Here is a 13,864-nt window from a genome sequence, read left to right as displayed (position 1 = left end):
TAGATTTTAATTTTTTTTTTATTTTATATTTTTTTTTCAATTTTTTTTCTTTATTTATAAAAAAAAAATTATAATTTTTTTTTCACTTTTTCTTTATTTTTAATTTATCGGTTTTTTGGGTTTAATTTTTTTTATTTTTATTTTTTTTATTTTTCAATGTTTTTAATTATTAATTTCAATGCTTTTAATTATATATATATATATATATATGTTTTTATATTTTTTCATTTTTAATTTATAGTTTTTTTCAAATTTGTTTTTTATCGGTTTAATTTTTTGAAACATTTTATTTTTTTAATTATTTCTTTTAAAGTTTTTGTATTTTTTCTTTTTCTTTTTGTTTTATTTTATTTTATTTAAATGTTTTTTTGTTTGCTTGTTTATTTTTATTTTTAGTTTTATCTCATCAATATTATTTATTTATCTCATTAAATTCTTTTCTTAAATTAAGTTTTCTTCTTAATGTTTTAATTTTTTGTTTGTTTGTTTCTTTTCTTTTTTCTTTTGTAATTTTGATATTTTATAAGCTAATTTTGTTTTTGTTTTTTGTTTTTTTAATCATGTTTCTTTATTCTTTTTTTGTTTTAATTAATTTTTCTAATATTTTCATATTCTCAATATATTTGATTGGATATATATGTCAAAATAAAAAATATGTAGAAGTAATAAGTCTAGGAGAACAATTTTTTGTTGATGGTGTACTTCCTTAATAGTCAATAAGATTCTGGAAACAACAATTTTTTTTTTTGCATAATCTTTAATATGTTTATTAGTTTCGATTTATTAAATTCAAAAGAAATTTAATTTTAATATGAAATAATAATAATAATTATTATTATTATTATCATTATATGAGAATAAAATTAATACACACATACATATATCTTTCTCAACAATGAAATATAGTTTCTAAAAAACAATTTGAAATTTGAAAATTATTTAAAAATAAAATATTGACACAAATTTCCAAAAAATAAATGTTTTAATGCAGAGAGTATCAAAAACTCCAAAATCGCATATAAATTCATTTGTTTTGTAAAGTTGTTCATTCATCATAATTGATCCGTTTCCTATCCAGCGAAATCAATACATTATATAAAAAATATATTATATTTAATAAATTGTTATTAATATGATAAAATTAAAATAAAATAAAATAAATATAAATTAAATGGTAATATTTTTTTAAAATAATATTAACACCATATTTGAAAATTGTTGGAATTTTAAGGATTTTCATAAAGGTGATATTTTATTTTTAATGTCATCCTTGGAATTTTAAGGCTTTTGATATTTATCTTTGATGTCATGTCTATTGTTGGAATTTTAAGGTTTTTTAGAATCATGATATTTTACCTTTAACGTCATTATTAAAAGATGTTGACAATTTACCCTGAAAAAAAAAGTGTTATTCCGGCATCAACACTTTTTGTTTTCACAGTGTTTTTTGCACAAAATAAATTGTCTTTTACTTCCATTTTTAAAAATTGTGTTGAAAACTTACCCCGAAAAAAAAAAAAAAATTATTCCAACATCAACACTATTCATTTTTAGACTGCTTTTTCATGTTTTTGGGCTAGAGTACCCGTTTTGAGGTAATAGTTCTTGTTTGGTCAGTAACTATGTTTGTAACCAAATCACTTCTTTCCTAGCCTCTGTAGTAGCAACATACTTTGCTTCCAATATTGAAAGAGTAACAACACTTCGCATTTTTTAAACCTAATTGACAATTGTTCCACCTATAGTAAACGCACACCCTATTGTGCTCCTCTTGTTATCTCTATCTCCTACCATATCCACCTCAACATATCCCTCTAGAGCAATGTCTGAACCACTAAAGCATAATGCTTGATTAGTGGTACCTCTCAAATACTTGATAATCCACTTCATTGCCATCCAATTCTCTTTTGCTAGATTGTTCATGTACCTGCTTACAATGCCCACTACATGTGCAATATCAAGCCTTGTACATACCATTGCATACATTAAGCTTCCAACTATTGATGCATATTGAACTTTACACATATAATCCATCTCTTCCTAAATCTTGGGACATATATCCTTAGTTTGAAATGCCTAGCTAAAGGTGTACTAAGTAGTTTTGCATTCTGCATATTAAATCTTTCCAACACATTTTGTATGTGCTCACTATGGGTCAAAAATAATTTGCAATTTTTCTTGTCTCTAGTTATTCTCATACCAAGGATTTATTTTGCAGCACCCAAATCCTTCATTGAAAATGAATTTCCAATTTTCCTTTGAGCACATTTATTTCTTGCATGTTAGATCCCACAAAAGCATGTCATCTACATACAATAACAATATAATATAGTTGCCATCATTTTTCCTTTTGAGATAAACACAATAATAAGAGTGATATCTAGTATAACCTTGTTTAGACATAAACTTGTCAAATTTTAGATACCACTACATTGGTGCTTTTTTAAAGCCATATAATCTCTTCTTCAACCTACACACTAGTTTCTCCTTCTGTTTGATCTCATATCATTGTGGTTGCTGCATATAGACCTCTTTCTCCAAATCCCCATGGAGAAAGGTCATCTTTACATGTAGCTGCTCAAGATGAAAACCTTCTACTACTACTAGACTTAAAATAGTTCTTATTGAAGTCATTTTAACAAAAAGAGAAAATATTTCATCAAAGTCTATACCTTTCTTCTATGAAAACCCATTCACCACAAGTCTAGCTTTATACCTTTTTCTACCTCCATCTTCTTCCTTCAACCTGTAAACCCATTTATTCTGCAGTGTTGTTTTACCTCCAACTTGACCAAGTCCCAAGTTTGCTTATGTGCGAAGGGTTTCATCTCTTCTTTCATGGCTAGCTCCCACTTCTTCCTAATTTCTACTTGCACTACTTCTTCATAACATTTTGGTTCACCGGAATTAGTCAACAATACATAATATAATAAAGGAGAGTATCATTCATGGGGTCTACTTATCCTAGTAGATCTTCTAACACCACTTTCAAGTGTTTGAGGTATTTTTTGTTGTTCTGGCTATTGATCATTATGATTTCCAGACACCTTTACTTTTTCTGTGATCTCATAAAGCATTGTGTATTCTCTATTTTATTTTTCCCATTTATTTTCCTGGATCTGATCCTTATACAAGACCATTTCATTGAATATGATATATCTACTCCTAATGATTTTGTGATTTTCATAATCATATAATCCATAACCAAAATTATTAACACCATATCCAGTAAGGAACATTTCTTTTATTTTGCCTCAAACTTGGTTCTATTTTCTTTATTTATGTGGACAAAGGCTTCACAACCGAAAGTATTTAAAAATGAGTAGTTTACCTTTTTACCTATCCATGCCTCCTCTAGAATACCTCCATCCAAGTAACTTGAAGGCTATATATTTATTAGATAAAGAATAATATCTACATCATCTGCCCAAAATTGTAAAGGAAATCCTGCATGCAATCTCATGCACCTTGCATGCTCCATGATTGTCCTGTTCATCATTTCTGAAACACCATTTCCTATGGTGTTCCTAGACTTGTCTTCTCTCTATGAATTCCATGCTCTGAATAGTACTTATCAAACTTTCTTTTACAATATTATCCTTAATTGTCTGATCTGAGACACTTCTACTTATTTCCTGTCTCATTCTCAACCAAAATTTTCATTTCTTGAAGGTATCAAATACATCATATTTATTTCGAATACAATAAATCTAAGCCTTCCTAGTTGCATCATCAATAAAAGGAACATAATAACAAGAGTTAGCGAGAGATGATACCTAAGAAGGTCCCACACATCTGTATGCATAATCTCTATTTTCTCGTTCTTCTTTTCTTTGCCAACTCTGGGAAATCTAACTCTCTTATATTTTCAATAAACACAATTCTCATTGAAATCCAAATCAACATGCTTCAAACGTGGGAAGAAATCTCTTGAGTGAAGAATATGCATCTCCTTCTCACTCATATGCATGAGTCTATGATGCCACAATGTTGTATATGCTCCTATGGAGGTTAAAACATTAACGCAATTAGAAATACCATTGCATAAATACAATGTACCAACATTTTCTCCTTTTTTTATTACTAGGGCTCCTTTAGTGACGTTCCACGTTTTATCTATAAAAGTAGTTACACAACATTCACCTCCCAACTTCCCTGTTGAAATTAGATTGTTCTTTAGATCTAGAACATACCTGACCTCCTTTAATAGCCATTGGTTTCCATTATGTTGTTTTACAAAAACCTTACCTATTCCAATGATTTTACAGGTTTTATCATCACCTAGACAAACCTGTCCAAAATCCCCATGAAAATAATCATGAAAATGTTTCCTATCAGGCGTGGCATGAAATGAGGCCCCTAAATCTACCACCCAGGCATCAATAATATCTTATAATGAAATAATCAAATATTCTTGCAACACATCACTTGTCACATTCACTTCATGATTTTTTTCTTGTTGCGCATCTCCTTCTTTTCCCTTTTGAGACTTATTGTCATTCTTTAAGTGTCCTTTTTTCCCACATTTCTAGCACACTATCCCTGGTCTAGACTTGGATCTGCATTTCCTTGACTTACTGCGATACCTTGGGCTCTTTCCTCTTTCCATTTTTCTTCCCATACTGTCTATAGTCAAAGCATTACCTGATGTCTCACCAAATCTCTTATGTCACATTTTCTCGCTAAGGATTGCACTAAAAACATCATCAAACTTTAAAGTACTAGATCCATAGACAAAGTTACTAATGGCCATAACTAAACGATTCCAAATTTCTAGCAATGAACACACAAATAACAAAGCCCTAATTTCATCATCAAAATTTACCCCTACATAACTTAACTTACTAGTAACCATATTAAATTCATTTAAATTATCAGCAACAAATTCACCTTTTGACATCTTCATATTAAATAAACTCTTCATAAAAGATACCTTGCTTGAGGTTGAGGGTTTTTAATATATTTTGGACAATGTCATCATTAAACCCTCTATTGTCATTTCCTTTGACATATTAAAGTCTACCGACACTGCTAGGCACAACCATATTCTTCCAAGTGCCTTTCTGTCGAGAATCTCCCATTCTGCATTTTTCATACTCTTCGACTTCTTTTTTTTCCACTCAATGATAGGAACAAATATTTATGATATATATAATCTTCCCTCTACATCTTCCATAGATGATGGTTTTGGACATTAAATTTCTCAACCCTAAACCTACCATCATTCACCGTTGCTCCCACTTGAACTAGGAACCCTTCTCTCCTACAAGTTTACCAGCCAAATATACCATTAGCTCGAATAGTAGTTGTTAGAAAATTATATATAGCAAAGAAATGGAAAATATAAAATATTGCAAAAAAACAAACACAAAAAATGAATAAAAAAAGAGAGATATAAATATACGTGGTTCACCCAGTTTGGGGTACATCCATGGAGAAACATCCAGTCATTCTTCTTATATTATCCAATAAAATGATGAGATAAAACCTACAACATATTCTATGTAATTTCCTCTTCACTCTCACACAGTCTCCTCTCTCTTTCTCGCTCAGAATAAACATATACACAACCCCAATACAATTCCCTCATATATAGTGAGGGGTTTCCTTCTAGGGCAAAAAACACTAAATTAAATAGAACTTTTACCATCAGATCCTCCACTTATGAATGACCCAAATTGACTATGAAATTACAATACTTCTCAAGGAAATTTTTCATCTATTTTTAGCTTCGGGGGCATTGCCCCTAAAACCCCACCACGGGGGGCTCATAAAATCATTGTGCCCCCTGGCCCTTGGGACCTTGTGACGGTGATTAAACAGGAAACATTGCTGCCCCATTACAAACTAGGGTCCAACATAGTGATACCTCTAAATAAAGAAGATAATCGGGCTCCACACCCAAAAAGGTCCACCAACTCAAGACTTGCAGGTGCAAGAGGAAAAATAGACAACCCCTCAAGAAAGGAAAAGAGCTTCCAAGAAGAGGATCAGGTATGATTCGATAAGAGAGAGAAATAGATCATGGAAATCTGATCCTTTAAACATAGGATCTATTCAAGAAAAAAATGAGAGGAGAGAAGAAGCAAAACAAGAGGAGGATAAGAGGTAGCAGGATGAGTAGCTTCAGAAGCAACAAGAAGAAGAGGAGGAGAGGAAAAATATAGAAGAATAAGAATAGAGGAAATTCTAGGAGGAACAAGAAACACAGAGATTGGAAGAAGAACAATTAAGTCAACATATAGAAGAGGAAGAGTTGGAGAAACAAGGTACCATTCAACCCATTGATGATGAGTCGGGTTCTCTAGAGGAACCTCCTCTCACAGGTGGTCATCTTCCATTTGGAAAGATGGGGATCACACCTCCACTGACAGATAGTCATGGATGTATGTAGTGTCACATTTGATAATCTTAAGAAGAGGATTGTGTAGTAGAGGCATAGATACATTCCTAAATATTCTCAGGCTCTAGTCTTAGTTGCTATAGAGAAGGTGATAACTTCCAACACTAGAATGAATTATAGGGTGGTCATGGTGTATAATGTTGCTTTTTCCACAACAACACATGATAACTCTAAATATCTTATGAGTGATAATGCTAGGTTGAGAAGAGAACTTATTGTGGAAAAGTAATAGGCGGAACATCTTGCAATGGACAATCGACAGTTGTCATCACAAAGTTTGAACACCGCGGAATGGAAAAGCCATGCAAGAAGACCTGGCGCCAATGGAGGACACCATGGCATGGTTATATGATGAGATTATACTTATACAACAAGTGGTGGCTCCTCTCATTGGCATCCAAAATAAAGCACATTAAGTGGTGAAACTCTTGAAATTAGCAAACTACATGCATGCTTGAGAAACATTTATTAGTATTATTGCTTCTTATAATTGACTGCATAATGTTTTCAAGTCTCAAACATAAAAGAATGGGATTCCCACAAAAGGAACACTTGAAGCAATCAGAGGTAGAGAGATAATATTCTATGAGATCAGGCAATGCGTTGAGAAGATCAAGAAGGAAACTGAATAAGAAGGCTTCGGGGTTAGGAAGGACATTATTATATAGTATGCCATCGAATAGGTTGAAGCCCATATGAAACTTTCATGGCTATGGAATAATGTACAGTCAAGCTCCAAGATCATATTAATGGAGGCACTAGAGGTGAAGATGCACTACATAGGGGACTTGTCGGTTTGCATCGAAGCCATCTCAGTGGAGTTCAGACCATGGCACACTTACATTACAAATGAACTCCATGAGGAAGCAAATGATATATCAATTTGATTACCATTTTTCCCGTTATTAGTCTTGTCTTATTAGGCCACCGTCTCATATGTAATTTGTATTATGTAATAAATGGTATGTAATGAGGTCCGAGGGACACATGTGTAATGTGAATAGTCACATATGGAATGTATCGAGTCATAGAATATGAATATTCATGGAAATCAAAGAGTCATGAGGAAGCTCAAAGGCCATTTTTATTTGTTATAAATAGCTCCTCATAGCTCAAGCTAGGGGATATGATTATAGAGGTCTTGGCTTTTGTTGTAATACATAGGAGATAGACCATTCTGTGAGAAGGAAGTTGTGGCTTGATGTTCCACTATTGGATATAGTGTTTCACTCATGTAACAATGTACTTGGGAGCTTTCACTTTTAATCAAAAGATCTACAAGCCAAAACTTCTTCATACATGTATCATAGATATAGTTGGACTATTCTGGTTATGTTTATGGTATATGTTGCCTTAATTACATACTAAGTGAATAAACTAATTCATTGCTTATCTATGGTTGTTATTGAATAAGTGTTGCTATGTTTAATGATTATTTTTTATCACATGGACTAATATGCAAGTATTCAATAAGTCTTTTTCTTTCTTCCCGTGCCCCCCTTTAGGATAGTACGATTACTTTTCTAAATGGTGGCTTATTTTACCTACCAATCATGGATGTTCCCTCATGCACCTTACACTAGATGTCTCATAAATCTCACACATTGGATGCCCCAAAGAGGTGTTGCTTTCTCTTGTGTGTAATCATAACCAAGGAACTTATGTGAAACCTTTCCAATGGTGGTTAGGTCATATGGCTGGATGAGACTCCTGCACCAAACGTTGTGAGATCTAATTGGGACTTCACATCGGGGAGATCTCGTTACAATTTTGGCGACATCCACCACTGTCAACATTTTTGGCACTAGAAGGAGGGCCAGACTACAGGTTGAGTCTGTGAAGTCTATTTAAATCTCTTGCCTTCAATGACTTCATCCTAGATCATAATACTGAAGTGTTTTTTTGAAGCTTTAGATATTTCAATCCCCACAAAATTTTTCTATAACTTGCCATATCTTAAATTTGATGGAAAGGGTACACTAACCATCCTTGATTACATAATTGAGTTTATTCAAAAAAAAATTCCGAGTGGTGTTTATTATGAACAAATCCTTGCAAGGTTTTCTACCCTCAAATTAGATATTAGTGTGAAGAAATGGTGTTATTATCTACCCACTTATTTTATCTCATCTTTTAAACATTTGGTTAATAAGATTTGTAATATTTTTAATAAATATGAATATCAAGATGTTATTAGTGAAATTGATCAACTTAGAATGAAATTGAATGAATCTCTTGAACATTTTGTTGAACAATTACTCCATCTTTGCTATCAATTTCTCGATGAGGATGTGGAATTTTAGTTCTTGGATGAGAAGTTTCAATTCTTAGTCCGAATGTCAAGGAAATATTTTGAATCAAACTCTTCATTTCCTCTTGATCAAGAATAATTTCAACATCCTGAGGAAGAACAGCATATGCTTTTTGTCCCATGTCCTCCTCCTTTTTATGTTCTGTATGTTGGACCTAAACCAATCACTAAACTGAAAGATCAATTTTTTGATGAAGAATTAATTTTTCTTTCACATATTTCCCTTGATGGTGATTCATTTGATATTATCAATCAACCATTTATAAATATCGATATTTCACCAGTCAACCCTTTACCTGTTAATCAAATCAAACCCTTGGACAACCATGACCCTAATGAGTTCCTTTTCTCCGAATTATATGGTAATGATTGTTAAAGTGATATGGATGAATCTTTGTTCCTACATGAAGATTTAGATTTTTAGGAATTCCAATTGGAGTCTAATGAAATCATCAAAGATTTTCTTTCACGTATAAATCCTTTTGATCGAGAAGATGACATGCTTATCATTGAGGATTATTGTGCTAATCTCAATAACATATTTTATCAACCTTAAATATTTGAATATCAAGATTTGAACAACGACTCTTTTACTGATAAGTAGTTGAATCTTTCTCATAATTCAAAGTTGAGTAAGGTGCTAGGACACTTTAGCCTATGCCAATGGTTATGTCAGGTCCATGTCACAATCATAATATTTTTGGTTTTGGACATTTCATTTTTTTTTGGCACACATTTTTCATTAATTTCATCACATGGGATATCGACTCTCTCTTGAGGGATACTCATTTCTTCAAGTAAAATTTTTCAACCCTCAGGGGAAGAAGTTTAATTTGAATAAAAAAATTCGACGTCAATATCCCACCTCAAGAAAATCTCTAATCTATGATTTGGAAACAAAGAAAGATCTTAATGAATCTTTTACATCATCCATCAAATAATTTCACTTTCATGATTGCATGGATTGTTCTGAACCTATTGATGTTGCTTATGACATGGATCTATCTTTCCTCAATCTTTCTTATCTAAATTTCCCTAAATATTGTTTCCATGATCCTATTGTGAACTCACTAGAAGAATATTTTTAGTCCTGACCCATATCTCATGGCCTATACTTGCATGTGCTTCATTGAGTCTTGTATGGCCATAGGCCTGGTGCTTATTGTTGTTGTTGAGTCTTTCATTTGAAAGAGTAGTTGAGTGTGATACACCATTATGATTGTGTTTTTGATGATGGACCTGCCAACATGTCAAGAGATCTCCCCAATGAGAAGTCCCAACTAGAACTCAGACCATTTGGTGTAGGAGTCCCAATAGTGGGTCGTATGGTGTCGCCTTGACCACTGTTGCACCCAGAGGCAAGTAATATATCCTTTTTGGTAGGAAGGGTGTGACATATAGAGCAAGTCAAGGAAGGTGCATGAATGGTTCTAACATGCAGAGGGTGATGTGATTGCCCCCTTGGAAACCTGTGAAAGTACGTGGATAATAAGGGAACACACAAGAAAAGATGCATCACAAACTAGAAAGAAAGGAAGCTAAGAATCCAAAGTGATGGTTAAACCAACAACATATTTTTGTAAGATTCATACATACTTATACAGAAAAAATCCATACATGAATGCATAAGAAAACATATACATATATCATTAGAGTAAACAAGGTAGCTTAAATACAATAAAAACATATGCATGAAACGTTTTGGCTATGTTATATTAAGAAGTGAAAGTTCCAATCTTACAGTACAACCATGACCAACCCTAGTCCCCATAGTTTAATGTTACAATCACTTTCACCTGCTCCTCCAAAGAGATGTACTAGCTCTGCACCATGGAGAGGCCAAGGCTCATTACAATACTCTCCAAGCTTTCTCTAAGATACTCCTATCAGAATCTTGGCTTACTAAAAGCCTATACAATGAGTTATGAGGGACTATATATAGCAAAGGGTGGGGTGACCCTTGACATTCCCCTTTGTGACTTTTCATCTACCCTCTGAATACTCAACTACTTTATGAATGTTACATTCAACTATCAACACTTGAACTTCCACTTGACAAGACGTTACATACAATTTTCATATGTACCCATGTGAGACAAAATAGGCTTGAGCAAGCCATTCTAGACATCACTATGACTCAGACAATTGTGGTAAGACCAACTCTTTAACATCCTTGCGATGATTGACAATGGTGAACTGATTCCAAGCTTTAATCGTCTGTGATAGTATTCGTGCACTCAATGGTGACATCCTGTTGAAAGCAAACTCTTGCCTCCATTTCATTCGGATACATTGATATGGCTCCTTTTTCCAACTCATCTGATAAAATGTGAATAATCATCTTGAGTGTAGTTGGACCAACAACATACTGATGCATAATGTCTGTGTTGATCTTTGACTGTGTGGTAGCGACCGTGAGTGTCAACTTGTCAAAATACATGGTCAGCTCCAGTCTAACTTGCTTCCTGTCTTCTTGTTGGTGAGTGTGCCAAATGGGTGGGATCGCATGCATGCATGCACACAATAACATCCATTCTCCTAAATACCTTTGCATGAAATCGATAGCATTGCTCACCTTGTCTTCTCCATGCTAGCTATTGGATGGGTCCATAATCTGTATGGGCACAAGCTCATCAATCTGTGCATGTGGCACCTCCTGTTGCTTGTTCTTGCTACAACTCCTTCTCTTCTTTGTGCAGCTCTTGCTCTTCCTTGAGTTACCCCTTGAGCACCTGCAAGTCCTTTTCTATTTCTCCCTCTACCTTTGTGCGATCCTCTTGTCGCACTGTCGCCTCATAGCCTCAGTATCCAAAGTTTCTTTCATCACAAGTGGATCTGCCTGAGATTGCAACTTTGTTCCACCTCTGTCGTGTCAACAACCTTCCTCTTGCATTTGTCACATGAAGGTGTGCTACCTTTTGATGTTGTTGATGCTGCTTCTTGTTGTAATGTTGTTTCCATTTCATCTTGATATCCTTGTCCATTAACAACTTGATGTCTTCATAGATAGGCAAGTTCATAGGAACTTGATCGACTACATCCCAAGTTGTGCTCTAAATAGTGTCTTTGACTCTGCTCTCCTGGAAGAGATTGTACCTATGTTGCTGAGAGACAGACAAACACCTATGATACCTGGAGACATGGAAATGCTCAGGACAAGAAATCTATCAGTTAAAAACAAAAACAAACTATAGGACTAACATGTAACATACCTGTGTGAATGTCTGTGAAGATTGTGCAATTTTCACCGAGAGGCTGGGAGACTGATTGCCAAAACTATGCAAGGCACAGTTCAGGTTGTCGGGAAGCTTACTAACTGCTAGAACTATACAATGCATAGTCCAGAATAGCCTGTTGAGGACTGAAACTTTGCAATGTGCAATTTCAGTGAGCAGTGACATGTAAATAAGAAAATTTCATTGCACAACTTTTGGGGCCAGTAAGGCATTTCCTGAAAGAATTGTGCAATGTAATCCTCGAGGTCAGTTATGGGACAAACTCACACAAATTCTAGAGGGAAGGAAGAGCCTTCACTTCCAAAAATGTGCAATGCTAGCTAGACAAGGAAATGTTCAGGCTAAGGAAGCCCACACCCACCGATAGGAGACTAAAAACCTGAGAAGCCTGAATGCATGGTGATACTGAGTGTAAACAAGAGTGAATGATCATGAATGAAAATAGTAAGTGCAGGATTCATAAAATAGGAAAGCGTGCATGTGTGTGAAGCAAGTTTCTGCAACGATGACTGACGTTTCAAAAAAAGTGTCATGCATGCGATAGTAGTGAGATGTGAACGAAAAATGAAATGGTGCTTCTACAAGATAACATACACTGAAATGACAACAAGTGCCATTAAAATCAAGCAGACAGCAGTCGCACAAAGTGAAACGAAAAAAGCGATTGAAATGTAGTGCAAGACATGAAATGAAGACTTACCCTGAAACAACTAAGCTAAAAGTGTCGAAGACTCATGGATGCAATGTGGGATGTCATAGCTACAGGTCGATGTGAGGAATGAGCTCTATAGCCTCTAGCTGATGAGTTTTGATAAGATCAAGGTTATGACGTGAATGCAAAAAATCTAGGAAAAAGCAACACTTGGTGGGAGGTTTCTAAAAAGAGCTTTGCATGTAACCTCCAGTTACTAAAGATAGATCCCTAGATCTAGGGAAGCCTTTTGCTTGCTACCTTGGGAAAAGAAGTCCACGCATGAAAATCAGTTTTTCTTGGTCTCGGAGGGAAGGAGTCAACATGAAGGCACATCCATCGGTATGAGAGGCTGGGATGAAAATTCGCGCAGTTCCTAGGCTAAGCTGGGCTAGCTGTCCCAAAGGGATTTCACAATTTATGGGGTTAGCAAGTGACTGCCTCCCAGAATTGTGCAATTCCTAGGCTAAACAACAGTGCTGGGTCAGATTGCATAGTTTTCTAGAGGAAGACTGTGTAATTTCTCTACGCAATTCCGGAGCCCAGTAGGCTATCAAGCTGATTTGCACAATTTTTAGAGGGAACACCTATTCCCTACAGAATTGTGCATATTTCTGCGAGAAGCCTCTCACGCTGCTTTGCACAATTCTTGAGCTCAGCATGCTGGCTAGCTAATTTGTGCAATTTCTCAAGTGAAGGTTGGTTTCCATCTAGAATTGCACAATTTTCTAGGGGAGCTGCTTGGCCAGAACATGGTCTAAGTCCAGAAAGACATCCTATGAGGGGAGTGACACAAACTGACATGCATAGGTTGACAAGACATTGAGAAACAACTGAAGCCTTTATGCTTGACAGTGCAATACATGCTACTAAGGATGGTTGTTAGGGAGGCTCCAAAAAAAAGCTAAGGAAAATTTTGGAGGGTGTTTTTAACCACTACAACATATTGCACTTTTTATTTTTATGTGTTAGTACACATGTTTGGATGGTATGTATTTATTATTGCACTACTTTTTGTTTTGGTTCTACACGATCAAATATTTCCACCCAAAGGTTGGGAGTAGGTCCCATGGCTGCATTGGAAATTCCACTTCACATGACCCGACTTTGTACAGTTTAATATAGGATATGATAGGTTGCATTTAGTTAAATGCATTAAACATGTGTTTTATGTTTGCATCCTTTCTATTTTGACTCTTTTTCTTTTATCTAGTCTTGAATAA

The sequence above is a fragment of the Pinus tabuliformis genome, chromosome 7 (genome assembly GCF_031772625.1).
Source record: "Pinus tabuliformis cultivar Carrire ecotype Pingquan chromosome 7, CPIR1, whole genome shotgun sequence".
NCBI classification, from domain to species: domain Eukaryota; kingdom Viridiplantae; phylum Streptophyta; class Pinopsida; order Pinales; family Pinaceae; genus Pinus; species Pinus tabuliformis.
Note: the sequence above shows the minus strand (reverse complement) of the source record.